The sequence below is a fragment of the Cornus florida genome, unplaced genomic scaffold (assembly GCF_030987335.1).
Source record: "Cornus florida cultivar Cherokee Brave unplaced genomic scaffold, ASM3098733v1 CherokeeBrave_3.0.0_Hap2_Chr04, whole genome shotgun sequence".
NCBI lineage: Eukaryota > Viridiplantae > Streptophyta > Magnoliopsida > Cornales > Cornaceae > Cornus > Cornus florida.
Window position 1 is genome coordinate 91,617,745 of NW_026775574.1, and position 24,301 is coordinate 91,642,045.

Below are 24,301 nucleotides of genomic sequence, written 5' to 3' on the forward strand. Positions count from 1 at the left end.
CATTATAAACATAAACTTTGGATGAGATTTTGAATAAATTTCGCTAAGAATTTTTTGTGAATCTATAAATGAACGCATTCCTCTCCGCAAGGAGATGAACGTGGTATATTTACTTTCTCAAATTCGTTTCTGGGTGAATGAGAAATTAGCTTCAAAGTGAGATGCTTGATATGCCTAAATGGGTTTGCAATATGTGGGAAATACTTGTCCCACATCAAAAAAATATTAAAACCATTTGAAGTATAAATAAGCCAAGTATGGGATTTGAGTTTGGGCCCATGGACACCGAAGTTTTTAAATTTAAATTAAAACAACTATTATGAACCAATGGTTGCACCCTTCTGCAAATTAAACCACCTTCAGTTTTTCGTGAACCATTGTGAACCAATGGTTGCACCCATTCGAAAAAGCCACTATGCAGCTTATAAATACCCCTTTTTGGTTCACTTCTAAATCACTCTAATTCAAAATCCTTTTCTTTAATTTTGAATTCTTTCCTTCCTCTCTCTTTTTCTATAAGTGTCTGTGGGTTCGAGCCCTAATCTTTGGGTTCAAGCCTTAATCAGTGACTTTGAGTTCAAGTTTGAGTCAGAGAGTACTACACTGAGCCGGTTCGCCTATTCCTTTGGTTTGTAATGCTACTACCGAAGGAAGACAAGTCATTATATCATGGGAGATAGACGCCACTGAGTCCGTTAGCACCACAGCGGGGCGAATCTGTCTTAAAGATATAGAATCAAATTCTAGCATCGACTTTTAATCAGGTTCATTTATTTTATAGTTCTTATTTTATTATATTAAATTATATATTATAAGAAATTATATATATATATATATATATATATATATATATATATATTATTTTATAATAATAATTATATAAATATAATTAAAAATCATATTTTAACATAATATTTAAATAAATAATACTATAATATATGGTATAATTAGACCATATTTTGGACAACAATCTTAAGACAGATTTGGCTTATACTATAATTTAATTATTTAAATATTGTTGTTATTTTATTTCTGTAAATTTGGTTGTGGTCTGTGTATTTAATATATAGCAGACGAATGGCAAGTATAAGTACTACTATGCCTAATGTTCCCATTAGTCATGGGGAGAAGCCGAAAAAATTTAATGGGGCGAAGTTTAAAAGGTGGCAACAGAAAATAATGTTCTGCCTTACAACTCTAAATCTAAGTAAGTACCTAACTGAGACTGCCTAGTGCTAGATGAGGGTGAGACTGACATTACCAAGCTAGGAGTTGTTGATGCATGGAAGCATAGAGACTTTCTATGCAAGAACTACATCCTCAATAGATTGGACAAAAATTTATATAATGTGTACAGTCCAATAAATACTGTTAAAGAGCTCTGGGAGTCATTAGACAAGAAGTATAAAACAGCGGATGCTGGCTTGAAGAAGTTCGTGGTCAGACGATTTATGGACTTCAAAATGATAGACTCTAAGACAGTTACGAGACATGTGCAGGAGCTCCAGCTAATCCTACATGAGATACATACTGAGAAGATGACTTTAAGTTAATCTTTTCAATTAGCTTCAATCATTAAAAAGCTGCCACCTACTTGGAAAGATTTCAAAAACTACTTGAAGCATAAACGTAAGGAAATGAGGATCGAAAACCTGATTGTCAGGCTAAGAATTGAAGAAGATAACCGCAAATCTGAAAAGAAAGTCGAGAGTTCTTCAATGGTGTCAAAGGCAAATGTAATGGAAGATGGACAGAAAAATAAGAAGAGCAAGCACTCTGGAGAAGGTCCCAGCCAAGGAAACTACAAGAGGTTCACTGGGAAGTGTTTCATATGCGGCAAGCTAGGACACTGAGCTAAAGACTGTTGTAGCAGCAAATAGGGGTGCACACGGTTCAGTTCAGTACAGTTCCTGCTAGAACTGGAACCAGAACCTGTCTGAACGGTACCTAAAAAATGGAACCAGAACCAGAATCGTGAGCAGTGAAATCGTTGACCAAACTGAAACTGGAGCCCAGAAGATCTGAGAAGACTTTCGCCGAGACAGCTGCTAAATCCTCAACAAGTGCTTCACAAATCTCCAGCCACAGTCCACCCCTCTTTCTTTCCAAGGCTTGATATGAAAGGTCATTCGCCAAAAAAAAAAAAAAAAAAAACAGAAATATATGGGTTTTGATTACAAAACAAGAATTACAGACCTTGATATATATATATATGCATACACCAAAAAGAAAAGATTACACTTGATTTTAGTTTGCAAAACAAGAATTACAGACCTTGATTTAGAAAAAAAATTTAAAAGAAAACCCGTACATACAAGTTCGCAGTTACACAGAGAGGGGGGCAAGCTTGAGAGCTGAGAGACAGCGACTGAAGGTTGCGAACGACGAACCCGAACTGGAATAGCATGTGATGGAAACTGAAAGATATGGGTTTTGATTTTTTGAACAATCTTGAAATGATATACCAATATGGGTTTTGAACTTTTGATTCATGCAGACAGATCTGAAATATATTGGTTTTGAACTTCTGATTCTTGTAGATTTTGTAGACGGACATAGAGAAAGAGAGAAAGATGGACAGAGAGAGAGAGAGAGAGCAAGTTCAGAGTCGAGAAAGAGAATAGAAATGGAGGCACTTAGGGAGGCTGAATTGATTTGCCCTAATATTTTGTTTTAAAGGTTTATAAATTAAAGTTATTAATATTAATAATATAATCAAATATATCTATTACAGTTCGGTTTGGTTCCGGAACTGAACCGTAAGACTGGAACCGGAACTGAACCGAATCTCAACAGTTCCTCATTTTCGGCTCTGGTTCTCACGGTTCCGGTTCCACGGTTCTTTTGTGCACCCCTAGCCGCAAAGCACAATATAACTCCAAGAAAAAGACCACTGAAGGGCATATTGTCGAGGAAGATAAGCTGATAGCTAATGTATCAAAGCTAAATCTTTCAGCTGTGGTGTCTGAAATCAACCTCGTGAGCAACAATAGAGAATGGCGGGTGGACACATGAGCTACTCGTCATGTTTGCTCAAAAAATAGGATGTTCACTACCTAAGAATCTATAGATAATGAAGAACAACTTTACATGGGGAACTCTTCTACTGTAAAGGTTGAAGGACAAAGAAAGATTAAGCCACTAATGACATCAGGAAAAGAGCCCACTCTTAATAATGTGCTGCATATACCAGAAATCAGGAATAACTTGGTCTTTGGGTCACTCCTAAGTAAGAATGGGTTCAAGCTGGTCTTTGTATTTGACAAGTTTGTGTTGACTAAGAATGGGGTGTATGTGGGTAAAGGGTATCTAAGTAATAGACTATTCAAGTTCAATGTAATGACTATTGTACCCAAATTTATTAATAATAGTAGTAAAGTTAATGTTTCTTCTGCTTATATGATTGAGTCATCTAATGTATGGCATGGTAGGTTAGAACATATTAATTGTGATATGATTTGTAGATTAATTAATGTTGAGGAAGAAATTCACGCGGTTCGATACGACACCGTTTTCCTGCAAAGAAAAGAGTAGAAGATTGATGAATCTTGACGGCACCGGTGTGGTGCCTACCAAGAGCTCTCCGATGATTAAGTTAGTCACTAGAGGTCTAAAAGAAAGGCAGGGATTTAATAATAGTTTTTTGTCATACCTAATTGACTGGTAAGATCTCATTTTTATAGCCGCTCTCCCTCAGTTCGTTTGCGAGATCAGAGGAGATCCGTTTGTATTTACCCGTGGGTTTTTTTTGTTTGGTACCCTTGGGCACTCTTCCCTTGGGTACTATTCCCGCGGGTAAGATTTTTTTTTTTTTTTTTTTGGCCCTTAGCACCTGTTCCCTCGGGAATAGTGCCGCAGGTACTGTTCACTTGAACAGTTTTTTTTTTTTTTTTTGCCCTTGGTAATGTTCGCTTGGGAATAGTGTTATGGGTACTAGTCACTATAACATTATTCATTTTTTATTTTTTTTTGTATTTTTTTTTTGGTACCCTTGGACACTCTTCCTTTAGGTAATGTTCATGCAGGTACTATTCCCAATGGTGAAATTAATACAGATACCAAATCAAGGTTCTATTTTAGAAGGGCATGGATTCAAACCCATGGTCAATGACTCTTAGTGATGTAAAACTGGATTTTTCTTTTGAAAATCCAATATACTATTTGTAAACTTTATTGGTTTTAGTCAGCCCATCCCTTTGGCAAATGAATAAATTTTACGAGCTTCACTCAGCTTGTCGCCCCTTTAATAAGAGAATTAGTTTTTACAAGCTTTACTCAACTCGTCCCCCCTTTAATAAGAGAATTAGTTTTTAAGAGCTTTACTTAACTCGTCCCTTTAGTAAGAGAATTAATTTTTATGAGCTTCACTCAGCTCATCCCTTTAGTAAGGGAATTAATTTTTACGAGTTTCACTCAGCTTGTCCCTTTAGTAAGGGAATTAATTTTTACGAGCTTCACTCAGCTCGTCCCTTTAGTAAGGGAATTAGGTTTTACGAGTTTCACTCAGCTCGTCCCTTTAGTAAGGGAATTATTTTCACGAGCTTTACTCACTTAATCCCTTTAGTGAAGGAGCTTGGTTTTTTGTTAACTTTCTGTAAAGCATTAATTACCACATAGGTAGGTAACTAAAAACATAATATTTTATTGCATAAAAAAATGAGGGTCATCCATATAATTGGTGATGGTGACTTTATTGGAAAACAAAATAACACATGAAGGAGCTATCCTCCATTTATAATGATTAATTGAGATGCCAATAGTCTTTATTTTGAATGACTTGATAAGGCTAATTCCAGCTGTGAGACAATTTTTATCACGCTAGCCTTCTGAGCTAAGTTGGATTATCCCAGGTCTACTTATCCAAAGATGATACTGATTTCCCTAATTGATTGATGCCCCAGAATGCACTTATTAGGGATTGCCCCTTCATTGGCAACGAACTTTTGTAAGTGACCCCTTTGAATCAGATTCTCAATCTGATTCTTAAGGTCAAAACAATCATCCGTAGTGTGCCCATGATCCCGATGGAACCTGCAATACTTATCTCGAGATCTTTTTGCTGGATCAGACTTCATCCTCTGTGGCTATTTTAATGACGCATCGTCTTGGATCTGTAAAAAAATATGGTCAATTGACATATTCAGAGGAATGTAGTCGGCATACTTATCTGAGTCCTTCTCACGATATGTCATATAGCTTTGGCTGAAGAATGATCTCTTATATTTGGTATCCTTTTCATCCCTAGCGAGAGGGGCTGACCTCTTTTTGTCCTCTCCTTCCTTTCTCTTCCATGCATTTATGGCGTCTTCAGCGTTCATGTGTTTCTATACTCTGATCAACAACTCTGCCATGCTAGTGGGAGGTTCTTTTGATAAGGAGAATAATAATCTGGAGGTTTAGAGTCCTTCTATAAAAGCGGTCAAAGCCACCTTGTCGTCCACCTTTTCTACCTGCAACATCTCTGTGTTGAATCGGATGATGTATTCCCGGATCGACTCTCCCTTCTGTTACTTCACAGTAAGCAGGTAGGTGACCGGCCTCCTATGCCTCTGACCTGCAATGAAGTGACTCATAAACTGTTTACTTAGTTCTTCGAAGGTGTTAATGGTTCCTGGCTTTAGCTTATTGAACCAAACTCTTACCGATCCCTTAAATGTAGTGGGAAAAGCACAACACATGATTTCTTCTGGCATGACGTGTAAATGCATAAGAGCTTGAAAGGTCTCTAGGTGATCGAGGGGATCTTTGGTCCCATCGAACCTTTCGAACGAGGGTATCCTGAACTTGCTAGGCAGGGGGCATTTTATAACGGTAGGGCTGAACGGCAAGTTGGTCCTTTGCACCATGTCATCTATGACGGCAGGACTTTTCCCTTTTATAGCCTGCCTTATATTATCCATTTTCGCCTTGAGGTCCTCGATCTGCAGGTCGAAATAGGTAACTTTCTCTGTGTCGGCTTTCGACTTGGCTTTGTTCTACCTCGAACTTGTGAGGAGGATCGTTTTCTCGGTTCTCCTCGTTTTCTCCTCCATTATTCAGATTGGGAGGATATGGGTTGGATAATTCTTGTCGAGGTGGTGGTCTCGCTGGGATAAGATGTTGCAGGATTACTGCATTTTGCTGGATCAACTGGTCCATACCCTGATTCAAAGTTTGGACCTGTAGTTTTAACGCTGCAAGCCGTTCCTGGTTATTCGGGACGTCTGGGTGTTCACCCGACCATTCTCTTTGACTGGATCCTTGTAATGATGTTTCTTTTCCAGTTACCATACTGGACCGCAAGTGCATATACCTAACCGAGTAATTTATTGATTTAAGGGTATCATTGTTTCCCACAGACGGTGCCAACTGTTGGGAAAGAAATCCACGCGGTTTGATAGGCAACGTTTTCCTGCAAGAAGAGAAACGGTGTGTTACCGGTGGAGTAGGCTTCGATGAAGAAGCCAGTATACAAAGTAATCTCTCTGGAGAAATCAAGAAATTAAGTTGGGATCTATTGCATACCTTAAAACGTTGATTAGCCCCTTTCTTTATAAGACTTAGGTCAGGATGTATCGTAGACTTACCGTCGTCTTAATCTTTATCGTGATCTGTAGGCTTAATTCTTATCATAATCTGTATGCTTAATCCTTATCATAATCTGTACGCTTAATCCTTATCTTAATCTGTAGAGCCTGTCTCAATCTTATGAGATAGTGCGTTAATTTAACAATCTTCCCTTATCCGCGAGTATTTAAATTATACATCCATCAATCATAATGTCATTTCTTATCGAAATACATTTAATCTATTTTTTATTAAAATAAATTATGAAAAGAAATTCATACTAATTTATTGAAATATTTTTCATTAAATTTATATGTGTGTGTGTGTGTGTGTGTGTGTGATCAGTTGTGAAAGAAGAAAACGAAAAGAAAATACACACCCCCTCCATAGTATATGTTTTGGGTAGGGGCCAGTCATTGTTATGTTGATATGTGGTATGTGTGTCTGGCGTCACTAGCATGTGTATGTGGTGTTGATCATGTCTGCGGCATGAAGAAAAGCAAAAGAAAAGAAAAGAAAAAAATGAATTGAAGAATGAAAGGGAAAGACCGCGACTTCCATAATTAAGGTGACAGTAAAGAAAGAAAATCAGTCCTTATCTCCTCCGTATAAAACTAAAGATAAATGAAAATAAATGTATATTGTAATTATATCTAGTGAGTTAACATTTTTAATTTTTATTGCCCTTCATTTTTGTATGAATTATTTATATTTTTATAAAAATCATAAAAACTTCAATAACCCAAAAATAAAATAAAATAAAATAAAGTACTACTCACATATCATTTAATTATACCATTTGATTTTTTTTTTTTTTAAATGTATGTACTATTATCTTTTCGGAAAAAATTGATGACTGACTGAATATAGAGGATTAAACATTAATAAAACTATATATATATATATATATATATATATATATATATATTTATTTATTTATTTATTTATTTATTCATTTTCGCATTTTAGAGTTGAGTGGAAAAACCATTGTAGTTATCGTAAAGTTCACGAAACAGTTCGTTTTTCAGATTGTTTGGAAATCACAAGCTAAGTGATTACTTGCAAGTTGAAATTATTCATATTTTATGTATTTGCCCTAGGCCATTAGAAATCATCATAATTGAAATTACAAGTTATTCTTCTTCATTTAAATTACACAGATACATGCATTCCAAAAAATAATCTTGATATATGTTGACCATGTTATATTAAGTTGATGATCCAATTTCTTTGGATATTTTTTTAATATTATATCAAGTTGGTTTAATTATTATTATTATTATATTACTATTATTATTATATTTTTTGTAGTTTGAGATATTAATTTTCATTGTAATTGATCTTGTACTAAAATTTAAATTATTAATTGATTTTCATTATAATTGATCTTAAACTATTTATTGACCTAATACTTAATGGCAAGGGACCATTAGCCCTAGCCAATTAAGATCCAATACCAAAATAATTAGGTTGAGCTTATGACCTATGATGATTGTTCTAAAATTATCTATAATCTCTTTCTGATGCTTATAAGCTTTGATCTTAATGGCAATAGAGAACTATTTACGATAAATATAAAAAAAAATGAGAACCGTCATAGGGTACGAGTCGGGAATGGGTTTGATAAAAACTCGCATCGCCTTATTTTTTATATTAAAGTAACATAACCTAACCTTCACCCTAATTGCCTTTTACTTCCTTTTTTTATTTTGTTATCCAAATAATTATTGAGTTTAGTTCTACAATTTTAAAAAAAAAAAGTATAAAAGGAGCCGTGGATGAGACTGTCCATTTCGAATATGAAATTCTTATTAATTAAACAGAAAGAATACAAATTTAAACGAACTCATATCATATCATGTCGTTCTCATCCTTAAACACACACAATTCAACTTCATTTTTTATTATTTATTATTATTATTATTATTATTATTATTTTTCTTTCCACACATTTCAATCGAGAAAACACACGGACCACAAAGTAAACACACCTTTCTTCTTCTTTTATTTTTTTATCTTGTATATCTTTTACACGCACTCATGCAGACAACCAAACAGTTGTGCACACATAAATACTAGCAAGCACTTTTCATATATGATTTGGTAGGGTCCACTCATTATATGGATATATATATATGTGTGTGTGTGTGTCATGTATTTGGGTGTGATCAGTTGTGCCAGAAAAAACCAAAAGAAAACAAAACAAAAGTAAATAATAAAGATAATATGAACGTCATAGTCACATAAAGTGTCTGTGAGTAAACAACAAACAAAAGTGCCTATTCGATATGAACTAGGAGTTGGTGTGACTAGATAAAACTGTAAGCTATTACAAGTCCGAACTAGGGATGGCAATTTGCCTCACTAGGGAGGGTACTCGCCTCACCCCGCACCCGTTTATAATAATTTTGGAGGATCATTTAGTTTTTTTGGGCGAGAATGGTTTTTATTAATGAAAATCCGCGCGGGTTCGGGGCGGGGATGGGGGAGGTCACCCCATCCCGCCCTGCCCGATTTAGGTAGGTGAATTACTAAATTACCCTTATTTTATTAGTATATATAGTTAACTCTAGAAATCTTAAATCATATTCACTTACTTTCTCAACCGTTCTAGTGAACGGTAGAGCTTATAAACTAAGAACGCTCATACCTTTAAATTTTGTGTTAAATTATTGATTGCCTATTTTTTATGATTTTTTCAATAGTTATATAATTATATTTAAGGAAAAAAAAAATAAAAAAGAAGGAGAAATTCAGGAACTAAATGGGAGGGGCGGGTGCCAACGGGTAAAAAAGTTAAACAGGGCTAGGATGGAGTGGAAAGATCCCCTGTTTAGACGATTTTAGATGAAAACAGGGTGAGAGTTTCTAAACAATTGTGAGAGCTTTAGTGGATACACCCGCCCGAAATCACCCGTTGCCATCCTAATCCGAACTAAAAATAATAATTTCAAATCCATGTACATTGTAAATTCTCCAAGCTAATATAAGCCGACTTTCAAAGCAAATAAAAAGGGACCAAAATCCTCTCCGGCGCAACAGGACATATGTCCCAGCCGGTGAGTAAATTAGAAAAGTAAAAATACATAAGGTAAAAAATTAAAAAGGAAAACTTTTGTATATACACACACATATATACGGGACCAAATCAAAACCAAACCAACTTCTTGCTTTTTTTTTTTTCTCTCTCTCTACAATCTCTCTCTACACAAACATTTCCCTAACTTATAACTTCTTGTATATCACAACATTTATAGAACAGATGGTATGTTTAAGAACAGATGGTATGCCTGCAATTTCTTGTATGTGCTAGATGCAACATACCATTTGCATCTACAACATACCATCTTGTATCCCAACTTTCATCTTACCAACATCCCACTTATTGTACAAATACATAAACATATCTTGGTATAAATTGTATATCACAACATTTTCCTATCGTACATCCCAACTTTCCCCTTATCAACATCCTAACTTTTTTCTTACCAACATCACACTATTCATCTCTTTATCTTGTTTGGGATGTACATTAGAAAAATACTGGGATGCTAGTAAGGAGAAAGTTGGAATATACATTAAGAAAATATTGTGATGTAAGACCAACGTCCCAACATTTTTCTAACATGTATCCCAAACAAGAGAAAGAGATAGTTGGGATGTTGTTAAGGAGAAGGTTGAGATGTTGTTAAGGAGAACATTGGGATGCATAGTGAATTTTGGTACAAACTGATATATATACATTAATACGTGTTTATGTATGTATATATAAAAGGTTTTGTCATGCTCGGATGAAGTTATCAAATTTCAAAACCGTGGAGATCATCTTCCCACCAATCAATTGCAAAACCATAGTTATCTAGCTATCCAATTTGAGAACCATGGAGATCTTCTTCCCACCAATCAATAGTAAAACCAGAAATATAACACTAACAACAAATGATTCAAATACATATACCCCGAATCAATCGACACTAAACCAGAGATTTTGATAAGATAATGCTAAGAATTTAGGGTTTTGAGAAAGAAGAAGAAAATAAAAATAAATAAAATAAAAAGCGTCGTCTACTGAAATTTGGTATTTTGTATAAAGTATTATATTTGCAGTATGCAGTAACAAATTTTAACTCATCCCCACTTATGCGACGTGGTACTACTAGGACCATAGATCACTCACCGGTTGGGACATATTCCCTGTTGCGCAGGAGACGATTTTTATCCAATAAAAAGACCCATTCACCAAGGGTGCACACATACCAAGGCACAAACCTCACACCAGCAACATGGCCAATATACTGTATAAAATAAATAAATAAATTGTTTAACCTTTATGTACCAAATTTAGATTGACCAATAACACCCAAAAATTTTCATAGTAGCGGGTGATGTTTTTTTTTTCTTCATTCAAATGAAACAGTAATCATACACCAGTGACACTAATTTAATTATGCTCATTTACTCAAAATAAATTCAAATAAAATAAATATAATTCCAAATTTATTAAGTACTCAATAATATTGATCTTGATATCGCTAAGCCATAAGTCGTTGATAAATGAACTCATATTATTTTATAATATGGTAAAATTACAAAGTTTTGTGGATGTTTTAGGGGTGCCTCACACCTTATCCTGACATAACTGAATTTCTCATTTTATAAATCTCAGTGATGTAGACTCATATCGAGAGCCTTTTCAAAAATTATTTTAAAAAATACTTGAAAAATTATATTTTGTGAAAAATCTATTTTAAAGGTGACAACTTTATGAATTTTTACACAAGGGCCTAAGCACAAATTTTCATTTGTCACTTTAAGTTTGCATTTCGTTGACTATCGTTCCATTTTAAACTCACACTTTCTATATCACTTTATTAAAATAAATGCAGTTCAAAATCCAGAAGACGCATATTTTTACTAAATTTAAAGTACAGTTGAAAAACAAAACCCTTTTATAAACATAATATGATTGGTTACAATTAACGACATTTAGCATACTGTATTTTCAATTTAAATCAAACAACTTTAAATTTTTGCTGAAACTTAACCTGTCTGATCTAATCTTATTTAATAATTATTGAAGTAATGTTATCACCAGAATCTCTCACCAGTTCTCATTATGTAACCAATGAATTAAAAAACTATTTTTATCATTGATTTAATAAAAAGAGCTTAGGACTTTGACACGAGAGAATCTCATAATAATATTACTCTAATCATATTATTTGTATAAAAAGTATTGCTTTCAGAATTTAGCATTCTATTACCCTAACTATTTTACCCTTACAATAATGCTATCAAGAGAATAAAGGAACTCTTTATATTTAATTATTGAATTAAAATTAATTTGTAAAAAGTTAAATTAATCATTGAATGCATATTTTTTTAACTCATTATTTGTTTTTTTGTCAGTGAGTCAACCATAGTCGATGCTTATGAGTAACTGAGCAATAGACAACATTTTTAGGCTCAGTTTGGTAGAGTGGAAATGGGAGGAAAGGGAAGGGAAGGTGATGGAAGGTGACTAAAAAACTGTGTTTGGGTAAAATGGGTGGAAGGAAAGGGAAGGAGATGGAAGGGTTTGGAGGGTTATGTATAGCCTTCTACAGTAATTTGTTTAACCTCCCAAAAATGGGAGGAAATGGAAGGAAAGGAAAGGCAATGGTTGATGTAATATTTGTGATGGCAAATAAAAAATAAAAAACCTCAAAAAAGGTTGAATTGGGACTGCATTGGCTATTTTTCAATGGCAATTAAATGATTGATAGCACGTGTGCAATAATTTCATTCCATAAATCATTCTTTAATTCCAAGCTTTAATTAAATTAAATTTTAATTATGAGTCATAATATTCATTAGATAGATCTATTTGTCAAAGTGAATCTATTATTCCTTTCCTCAAACTTTGAGTGGATGTGTTGCAAATGGAATCCGATTTGAAGTTGAATAGAATGAATTAGTAACTTCAGTTAATTGTTTGCATATTAGTGTATTATCTATATATTTTTATATATATATAAGCAATAGGTGACCTATGGCACTTGAGAGTTGAGACCTAAGTAATAAAAGAAAAGGAAAAAGGAAAAAAAAAAAAATTGTAGAACAAAATAAAATAAGGTAGTGATAAGAAGCAATTTTATATATTGAAAAAAAAAAAAATTAAATACCTTTTTACTTGCTATTTTTTTAGTGAAAAAAGATGCTTAGCTAAAAAAGGAAAAGTAATAAAATAATATATTGTATTAAAATAACTATGGATCCGATCTGCTTTCTCTGAGCTTCTGTACTGTCGCCTACTCCTCTGTGACTTCACGTTTCTAAATTTCTATAATACAGTCAATAGAGTAATAGACTAATAACAATTAGGGTTTTGTATTTTATAATTTATAACTTTCTATACAATATTTGGGCCGAACAACTAATAGAATAAAGGCCCAAAGATCAAATACTATAGAGACCCGTCCAAAATATCCATTTTGGTATAATCGTGTAGAATCGTACGATTCTACGATTCTACAAACGATTCTACCAATTCTATTAATTGAGCGATTTTGTTGCGATTTGACTCAATTTTGAGTTATGAGTCGTAGAATCGCACGATTTTATGACTCAGAATCGCGATTTTGATAACCATGGTGTACACACACATAGTATATAGCTTGGTTCCACTTTCATTCGAGTCTGCGCATGTGTCACTGTGCACACACAGAGTATATAGCTTGTTTCCACTTTCATTCGAGTCTAAATTATAGTGTTGCCTAATGCTGCAAATAGCATCAATTACTCATAAGCATTGACCATGGTCGACTCATTGACACAAAAAAAAAAACAAAAAACAAATAATGAGTTAAAAAATATGTATTCAATGATTTATTTAATTTTTTACAAATCAATTTTAATTCAATAATTAAATATAAAGAATTCCTTTATTCTCTTGATAGCATTACTGTAAGGGTAAAATAGTTAGGATAGAAAAATGTTAAATTCTAAAAACAATACTTTTTATAAAAATAATATGATTAGAACAATATTATTATGAGAACCCTTTCGTATCAAAATCCTAAACTCTCTTTATTTAATCAATGATAAAAATAGTTTTATAACTCATTGGTTACATAATGAGAACTAGTGAGAGATTCTCGTGCTAACACTTAAATGATTATTAAAAAAGATTAGATCAGAGACATTAAGTTTCATCAAAAATTTAAAGTTATTTGATTTAATTTAAAAATACAGTATGATAAATGTTTATAAAAGGGTTCTGTTTTTCAACTGTACTTTAAATTTAGTAAAAATATACATCTTCTGGATTTTGAACTACATTTCTTTCAATAAAGTGATTTAGAAAGTGTGAGTTTAAAATGGAACGATACTCAATGAAATGTAAAGTTAAAGTGAAAAATAAAAATTTGTGGCAGGGACCTGTAAAACTTCATGAAGTTGTCACCTTTAAAATAGATTTTTCACAATTTATAATTACTTTAACTTCCAAAATATATATCTCTATTTACCCTATAAAAGTGTATTCTATTTGTATTTTTTATATACACTTTTTGTAATAATAATATATACTTTATTTCAATATTTTAGAAGCGTCAATTCTGCTTTAAGTTGTTGTTTGAAACTTCGCGACTATAAAATATAATGTCAGTTTTATATTAAAATTTTTCCTATATCTGTATCTCTCTTTTACTATATTTCTTATATAAATGATGTCTAAGTTGAACTTTACATGTTACAAACTATATCTCTGTTTCTACATCTCTATTCAAAAAGTCTTTGTCCGAGGTTTTTTTTTCTAATGTTCCAATGACAACTTTGTAACACGACTAGTAATTTGATTAATATGCATCAATTGCAAGTTGCAACTCACAACCTTATTTTTTTGAAAGTATGTTTCTTGTTAATATATATGTAGAATATTTAGTTATATTCATTTTTTCATTTCTCTTCCAATTTTGTTAATGATGAAATCCGTTTCTCACGTGTTATTAGAATTTTACGTTGTGAGTTTTAGATGATTTTTTATAAGGATAATACACAAAAAAAATTAACATTATTAATCTTAAGAAAATAGACAACTCTATTGAGTAAGAAGATGAGTTTCTCATGACACGAGATCTTGGATTTTTTATTATTTCGTACTTTTATTGCGCATAAATGTATATCTTAAATTAATATGATAGTTATTTTTATTTCTTTTTAAAATTTTAAAGTCAGAGCACTGCACGTGATGAGGGATAAGATCTTTAAAGTATTAAAAGTGTAATGTTTATTGTTCTATTATTTTTATAATTTTTTAGTTATTTTATGTTGTATTATATAAATATTTAACGAATTATTAATTATATGTTTTTATTTGCATTATATATAAAATTCGTTTTTTTCCTGTTTCCAAAGTGAATGGTGAATCATTTCCCTTTTTTTTTGCCAATATTAATGATCAGTAGCAATGTTGCATAAATTTTAAATATTTATAGACATTTAAACTATTATTATTAATTTATAAATCTAATTTTTTTTCATAATTGATTATTTTATAAATCTATATCTTTATTGGATTTATAAATTTTTTATACATTTTAAAGTAGATCTTTAATTTAAAAATTATTTATCTGAATTTTTATGTTTAAGAGTTATATTTAAAAATTATTTATCTGAATTTTTATGTTTAAGAGTTATCTTTTTAAAATTAGGTTATTAGTTATCTATTACAATTGTTATTTTATAATAATTGGCTGCTAAATAAGCTAAGAAACTGCTATTAAAAAGTTCCGTCTTTTAGATTTCTTTCTAATGTTATCAATCAATAATTCTTTAATTAATATGATTATTTAATATTTAAAACAGTTATTTTAATAAATAATTATTTTTGTGACTTTTTATGTTTTTAAGAGTCACCAATAATTTGGGTATCAACTGCCATTTAAGAATTGTGTGTTTTTAAATATCTTAATATTGAAGAGTGGTGACTTCTAAAATTTTGTTCCTAATTAGTATTTAAGTACAATTGCTATTATAATTATTAATAGTTGGATACTAACTAACACCACACCTGAGGAGTTGTGTCTTTTATAAATCTCTTGTTTAATTAGTATTTAATCAAATCATCCGTTCCTTTTATCTCTTAATACAATCTTTGTTACAACAATCAAATTACATTGTTTACTATAGTTCTTGCAACCTAGGCATTTGGGTGCAAAACTAATCTACCTCTCTCTCAAGTTTGGTGTTTTTATTTATTTTTTTTTATTTCTTTTTCTAAAAATAATATTTATAGATTTTTTTTCCCACATTGACACATATGAACAATTATCCATTAACTTCTTTATTTCTTCAAAGTCTAAAAAGGATTTTATAATTTTGACCCACTTATAAATTATATATTTTTAAGAATGACTTATTATTGTGATATGTTATTTGATCAAGTTTTTAAAATTATATTTAAATGACCATCAAATCTTATGTTTTTATTAGTCCACTAGACGTCCTCAACTTGCAAATCTTCATATTGATTGGGAAAAGCATCTCCACTTAAGGTATCATTCTTTATTACAATTCTTCTTTACTTGTTTTGTTGCAAACTGATAAATAAATTGTGTTGTTTTAAATGCGGTCAGCATTTTTATTCTCTTTCTCTAAAGCCTCATTCTTTTTTTCATTTTATTTTAATCACCCGATGCTCAATGTCTTCTTTTTTCCAACTCCATGCCTTCAACTCAATGAAAATGGCGTCTCTAGAAATCAACTATAGCCAATGAATGTACACTTTTAACTATTCTCATTAAACTTTTCTATGTGTTGGGATGGAACATGAGCCTATGCAATGCAGCCAAAGACTTTAAGAGTAGCTTCCTCTGTCCGAGTTTTTTTTTTAATTTTTTAACTTTCTTTTCTTTCTATTTATGGACAGAATTTTACAAAATTGAAAACAGGTTATAATATTTATCTATCTATTCATAATCACTCTACTATAATCATTATCAAATCTATTGTTCTTTATTTATTGAATAAGTACATATAATTCATATATTCTTTGTATTATTCGACCAACAAAGTCAGAAAATATTTTGATCCAAATAATCCAGTAGTGTCAAGATCATGTGACACATCTAAACAAGTACGTAGAAGAGTTTTAGACTTTTCCATCCACTCATTATGATGATCATTAAATAAATTTTACCCCCTTAATCCACTAAACATCTCCATTTATTTGATCATCTAATTATTAATAATATAAATAAAAAAAAGACCAACTAAAACCAATCAGCTCAACCCCTTGTGATAAAATTACATTGGTTTTGGTGCCTTTCAAGCACCGTATGTGGGGTTTGATTCTCATTAAAAGAAACTTATGATTACTTGGGGTTACACTTTCGCTGTCATACGGATTATCAAAAAAAAAAACCAATCAGCTCTTAAAAATAAAGAGAATACATATGACAATGAGCCAGCTAGTTGTCATTGATAAAAAAATTTCTTAATTTGATAATCTGATTAGCACTTAATCAATAAGCGACCCAGAGATTGTGCTGATTAATGTCAATTATCATTTGCCATCCTAACATTAATTTTATATATATATATATATATATAATTACAATTTTTTTGGGTAAGAAAAATTATAATAAAGTATTTAATTAGATTGTACCAAGCTAATAGTAGATCCCTTATTATCTATTCATTTAATGGACACGATCGACCTTATTGTAGATTATTCAAAACCCTCAAGATTACTATGAGTTTCCTTAATTACCAACTTAATATCTCTCCCAAAATTGGAAGTCTTCTCCACCACAACTTTCCTTACACCACCTAAATTTTTTTAAAAATATAGCCGTTAAATAACTTTCCTCCATTTGCTAAGTCATTCCCTTAATACAAATATATACTCCTCATCTATGTCTGAATTTGAACAATTAAGAAACTGAAATCTTCATTAGATTTCTCTCCAAGAACATAAGATTTCAGAAAATCTTTGTGGGTTAGATTTTGATAGGATATTTATGAGGATCTATATAAATATATATATATATATGATGACATCCACGTACTCGTTGTGCAGCTTGCAGGTATTTGAGAAGAAGATGCCCTTCAGATTGCATTTTCTCTCCATATTTTCCTTCCAACGATCCTCAAAGATTTGCTTGTGTTCATAATTACTACGGAGCTAGCAATATCGCAAAAATGATCAAGGTATTAAATCTAAAGTGCTACTGTATATATATGTGTGTGTGCGCGCGCGCGCGCTTTTCTTAATCAACTATGTAGCTTCATTTAAAATCTTTCACTACTATAATTTTCCATTTAAACAGTACTTCTAATAATCAATAAATGCATTTTCATAATATATATATTGTTTGGTTTATATGCTCCATTTGTTTGCAACAGCAAAGACATATATATATAGTACCACACACACACACACACACACACACACACATATATAAATAGGTGCGACTTCTTGAAGCTGACCTAGTCTTGAAATTGTTGGTGGTTGATTTGTTTGAAGGATGAGCAGGTGCCAGTTGATCTACGAGGTGAAGTAGCAGATTCGTTGCACTACGAGGCACAATGTCGTATTCGAGATCCTGTTTATGGTTGCGTAGGAATCATCTATTCGTTGTAAATCCAACTAGCAAAAGCCGAAGCAGAGATGGCTCTCCTTCGTGCTCATCAACAACCTCTATACCAGCAAGGGGATGATGATCAAATTCAAGCTCTCCAAACCTTCAATTACAACTTCTTCCCACAAGAAAATGGTGTTGGAGTCGGACACTCTCTGCATGCCCCTAATTCCCATCCTTGGTTTTCATAAAACTGCACACGTCAAAATAAAGTGGCTAGTACAAACATGCACCATCCAAGTTCTTTATGAATAATTGTATTGTTTTGATGTACCACTTTTTTTTTTTTTTTTTTTTTCCCTACCATTTGAATCTTCTTCAATCTGGTTCCTTGGTTTCTTATTTTGTGTTATGAAGAAAATTTGATAGAGATCATTTTTGCAAAACTTTGCTATTGATCGAGCTACACAAACTCTGTCCATATCCATGTATATGCGTATGCATAATTGTGTCTTAATTAGTTTTTTTTTTTTTTAAGTCACACTACGGAGATGAGGAACTCGAACATGGGCAGGCAATACCTCTAACAATTAGTATAGGTATTGATTCATCGTGCAACGTTGTGTGTTTCAAGGGTACGAGTGAAATAAGTGCATAGATTTTGCCTGTAAATACCTTTAGCAAATATTTTTGGGTTAAAATCCAAAAAGTTATATGCAAGGCGGGACCCTTAGATTTTGGGTTAATTTCATTAGGAGCAATTTTATAGATATATAATTCAAAAAAAAAATAAAAATCAATAGGTATATAATACAAACAAAAAATAATAATTTAGTGGGGGCAATTAATAGGCCCGTGCCTAAGTTTATGATTTACCTTAGAAGACTCCTTATCCAGGACACCGTGTGCTGACCTTGTGTTCACCCTGTGTCCGATTTTAATTTTTTTATGAACTCACGCTATGTCTTATTTTAATTGTCCATTTTTTAGTGTTTAACTTTTTTAGATAATGATTTTTATTATTATTTTTTTTTTTTGGCATTAGTTAGTGAATGATGTTTTTTATAAATTCAACGGAAGAATGTTAAATTAACGATACAACACTGACTTTTCAAAAAGTACATTATTTTAAGACAGATAAAAAAAAAAAAAAGGTGGATAGCTTATTTTATGACCGAGAGAAAAGCATATTGTGTGTCTAGGCCCAAAAAGAAGGTCATGGAAGAAAACAAGGCCATGGAAGTAAGGTAATGGGTTGGGCTTTGTTAGGCCCAAAAAGATTTGCGTCAAGCTTAGATTGTTAAGACCATTCCTTTTACTCATATATATATATATATATAAAAGCCGAATTAAACCAAATGAATTGAAAACTGAATTAAAGTCAAGCAAACATCCTCTCTGCTACAAGCCAGCAGGGCAAATATGAGAGAGAGAGTCTAGAGAGAGAGATAGAGAGAGAGAGCGGGCACAAGCATTTATTGCTCTTACTGTGAAGCACAGAGAAAACCAGCTGGAGAGATGGGGATGTACTGAGGTGAAAACTGATTCAAAACACCAGTAGCAATGATTCTTTTTCTTTAAATGCACTGGCAGTCCTTTTCTCTCTCTCTCTTCATCGGGAGTGAGAACTGAGAACAGCTCGCTGACCCATAATCCGTCGCATGCGCGCGTTTCTCTACCTTCTGCACTTTGCCCGAGTGTGTCATATTACTCCGTGTGTGTGTCACTATGTGTACACACACATAGTATGGAAATACCATCAAAAAATTTTGGTCTTATATTAATTTTATTAAGAATAGAAATCGCAACCTTAGCTAGACACTCTCACATTTTTAAAAATTTATAAAAAATATTTTGACCTTTCTATAATTCATAAGGTGTCACATTTATTTTCTTTTGAGATATTTTGTTGAGAACATAATTAGCAGAAAACAAAACTTCCCCCTACAAATTCTGGATTAACCCAGAACTTATCAACATAACATTCATCATTTCTTTTAAGATACGGTTTTTGCGTTCAGCAACACCGTTTTGTTGAGGTGAATAAGGAGCGGTAGTTTGGTAAATAATACCATGTTCTGAGCAAATGTCAACGAATGGTACTTCGTATTCACCACCTCTATCACTTCTAAACACCTTTATCTTTTTGCCAAATTGATTCTCAATCTCATTCTTGTAATGTTTAAACATTTCCAAGACTTCATCTTTACTTCTTAATAAGTATACATAACAGTATCTTGTGCAATCATTAATAAAAGTAATAAAATACTTTTTCCCACCTCTAGTTGGCACAGATTTAAAGTCACAGATATCACTGTGAATTAACGCTAGAGGTTCAGTACTTCGCTTTATAGAGTGAAATGAGGTTCTAGTCAATTTTGCTTCTCCACATGTTTGATATTTTTTTATTTAAATCAATACTAAATTTAGGTATAAATTCCATGTTAATTAATCTACGAATCGTATCATAATTAACATGTCCTAACCTACCATGCCACACATCAGATGATTCAATCATATAAGCAGAAGAAGCATTAGCTTTATTATTATTATTAATAGCTTTGGGTACAACAGTCATTACATTGAACTTAAATAGTCCATTACTTCGATACCCTTTGCCCACATACACCCCATTCTTAGTCAGCACAAACTTGTCAGATACAAAGGCTAGCCTGAACCCATTCTTGCTTAGGAATGACCCAGAGACCAAGTTCTTCCTGAAGTCTAGTACATGCAACACATTATTAAGAGTGAACTCTGTCCCTGATGTCATTAGTAGCTTGATCTTTCCTTGTCCTTCAACCTTTGCAGTAGAAGAGTTCCTCATATAGAGTTATTCTTCATTATCTATAGATTCATAGGTAGTGAACATCCTCTTTTCAGAGCAAACATAACGAGTAGCTCTTGTGTCCACCCACCATTCTCTATTGTTGCTCACCAAGTTGGTTTTAGAAACCACAGCTGAAAGATTTAGCTCTGTCACATCAGCTATCAACTTATCTTCCTAAGCAATATGCACCTCCACTACAAGAAAAATAGTTTTTTACCACGCCCTTTCTACCACGGTTTTAAAATAACCGTGGTAGAATAAACTTTCTACCACGGTTTTGAAATAACCGTGGTAAAAAGTGTTTTTTTTTTAACCGTGGTAGAAAGTGTTTTTTACCACGGTTATTTTAAAACCGTGGTAGTAATTATATTTTTTACCACGGTTATAAAAGCACCGTGGTAGAAAGTTAATTTATTTCACCACGGTTTTCCATTAACCGTGGTAGAAAGTGAGGTTACTTCACTAAATTTTAGCGGGATAAGGTCGCGCCCTTTGTGCCGCTTTTTCTACCACGGTTAATGGAAAACCGTGGTAGTAATTCAATCTACCACGGTGGAGCACCATGGTAGAAATTGAATATATAAGGCGGGTTTTATTCCCGCTAGTTTCTTAAAGAAAAAATTAATCTTTTTTTTTATATACATAAATATATATAGCCTCACACGTACACAGACCACATAGTTTAGGGCAAATCATTTCAGCTTCTCCTCACTTTGATCAGCATCCCAAATCACCTCATCTTCTCCTCACTTCAATCAGCATCCCAAATCGCCTCCATCTCTATTCTCGTTCTCCTCACTCCCAAATCGCCTCCATCGCTATTCTCGTTCTCCTCACTTCAGCATCCCAAATCGCCTTCATCGCTATTCTCGTTCTCCTCACTTCAGCATCCTAAATCGCCTCCATCTCTATTCTCGTTCTCCTCACTTCAGCATCCCAAATCGCCTCCATCTCTATTCTCGTTCTCTGCTCTGAAGTTACCCTCTCTCTGTCTCTGCAAGTGTAAACTACAAAATCTACAAGAATCAGAACCCATATCGACATATCATATATTATTGTTCAAAATCAAAACCCATATCCTTCAGTTTCCAAATCCCGCTGTTCCAGTTCGATTGGGTTCGCCTTTCACAAGCTTCAGGCTCTGTCCCGATGTCTCTCAACTCTCAAGCCATCTCTCTGCAGCTACGAACTTGTATGTATGGGTTTTGTTTTATTATTTTTTTTCTAAATCAATTAATAAGGTCTGTAATTCTTGTTTTGCAAACTAAATCCTATTTGGTGAAACAGGATCTCCCTTTGCAGGATTTGAAAGACTAATTGGTAAATTTGGGTTAAATTTGAGTCTTAAACAAGCTGAAGGCCCTGGTAAGTCATTCTTCAATTATTCAATATAAATTTTTTTTAGGGCAAATCATTAATTTCAGCCTCCCAAATCGCCTCTATTCTCGTTCTTGACTCTGATTTTGGGGAATGTGGTTTGGAATTTGGGGCTTTATTGGTTTGATTAGCCAATCTTTAAGGTTTTTATTGGTGGTTTAATGAATCTCTACTCTTTCTTCAGTTGTACAATAAATCTAAAGAGAGGGTTTGGTTTTTGTCATTCTAATTTACAATGCATCTCTTAGTTCTGGGCCAATCACCTATCTTTGTCTTTTTGTTTAGCAAATGTATCCCGACATTGTTATTGTCCTTAATTTGTTGAGATGAACCTTTTCCCACATAATTACTTTCCAAATCTTCTATCCTTCTTTTCAAATGACAGAGAAATGAACATGTTCTTATCTTCATATTTAGTCATTAAGGATTTTCTTCCCCTTAAGAGAACTACCATAAGTCATATGCATAAAAGACAAACAGGCTAAGACCAGTCAAATTTCTAGAGACACCATTAATAGTTGACAGGTAAATGATATCTATTACATTTCAGAAGCAACTGGAATTGGAAACATAATTAGAATAACCATAATAAACATTGACGGCAGAAAGAGATGAAACATAAACATTAAGCACCTGTTTCCAAATAGCAGAGTTCCAATTCGTCATATTCACATAATGAATCTTCATGAAGATGAGCCATCTCAAACATGAAAGCCAAGCTTTACTATAAATAGAGAAAAAAACACTAGATAACTCGGAATATTCTAGAAAGAAAATACTCTGAATAAGAATGTTATGTAATTATGAACACATGGCTGAGAGGACACGAGTTAATGTTAGTTGGCCGGCCACCACCTATGTTCAATGGGAGGCATATTCTTTCTTTTCTGTTGAAAACTTCTCCAGATGTGCTATATAATTCAACTAAGTTTACATGAGCAGGGATCATGAAAATCCACAATACGAATTTCCGAAAAAAAAAAAAAAAAATCCACAATACTGAAGTAAGATATCTCCTTACAGCCAAGCGCTCGTACATAACAATCTCTTAGTCACTATAAAGATAGTTTTACCATTGCAACTAGCTTTAGAATGAAAAAGTTGCAAAAGTTCCAAATGAGCATGAAGCGCTGTTCACTGAGCTTGCGAATCTCATCCTCATAAAACTGAATACGCCTGTCAAGTGTGTTCCTGATGCATCATAAAACTGAATACGCCTGTCAAGTGTGTTCCTGATGCATTCCACTATTTTGGATTCCAAGTCATCCCAGAAATTTGCTTCGGGTCCATGTATATCAAATTTGCAGCACCTGAGTGAAAATATATATATATATATATATATATATATATATATATATATATATATAAATAAATAAAATTTAGACCATCAGGGAGAACAAGGGGCTTTTGTAAGTACTCCTTTTATATTTCGCTTCAGTTTATTAAAATCTTTTAAAATCACCCTTGACCTTAACCTTATGAAATCATGTTAGTCAAAATATAATGCTTTTTGTACCAATCGTGGGCCAAAATGTTTTAGATGACTCAAACACAACACTGTTGAGATTCAGATCCAGGCCAAAAAACCATTTCAATTTGAAAGGAATCTAGGCAGAACGAGGGAACTAGCAGAAATGCAATGAAATAGAAAGGGGTAATTACACCGGAAAGGAAAAGAAGAATAAGATAAAGATGATTATGATGATGATGATGATGATTGAAAGGACAATAACCAAGAAGTGATGAAAATCAAGTTTTTGAAAATTGATTACCTTTTAAAATAATCCTTTACGTAACTTAGTGACATTTACAATTTCCTATTTTTCTCTTACAAAATTTAAATGATGACACTCAGATCTTAATGAAGATAGCTATTCTGAATTTCACAGGGGAAAAAGAAAAAGATAATTCTTCTGAAAGGAAGAGTATCTAGTGGATATATGATACGTGAACTAGATTATTCAAAAATTAAACTCAATCTATA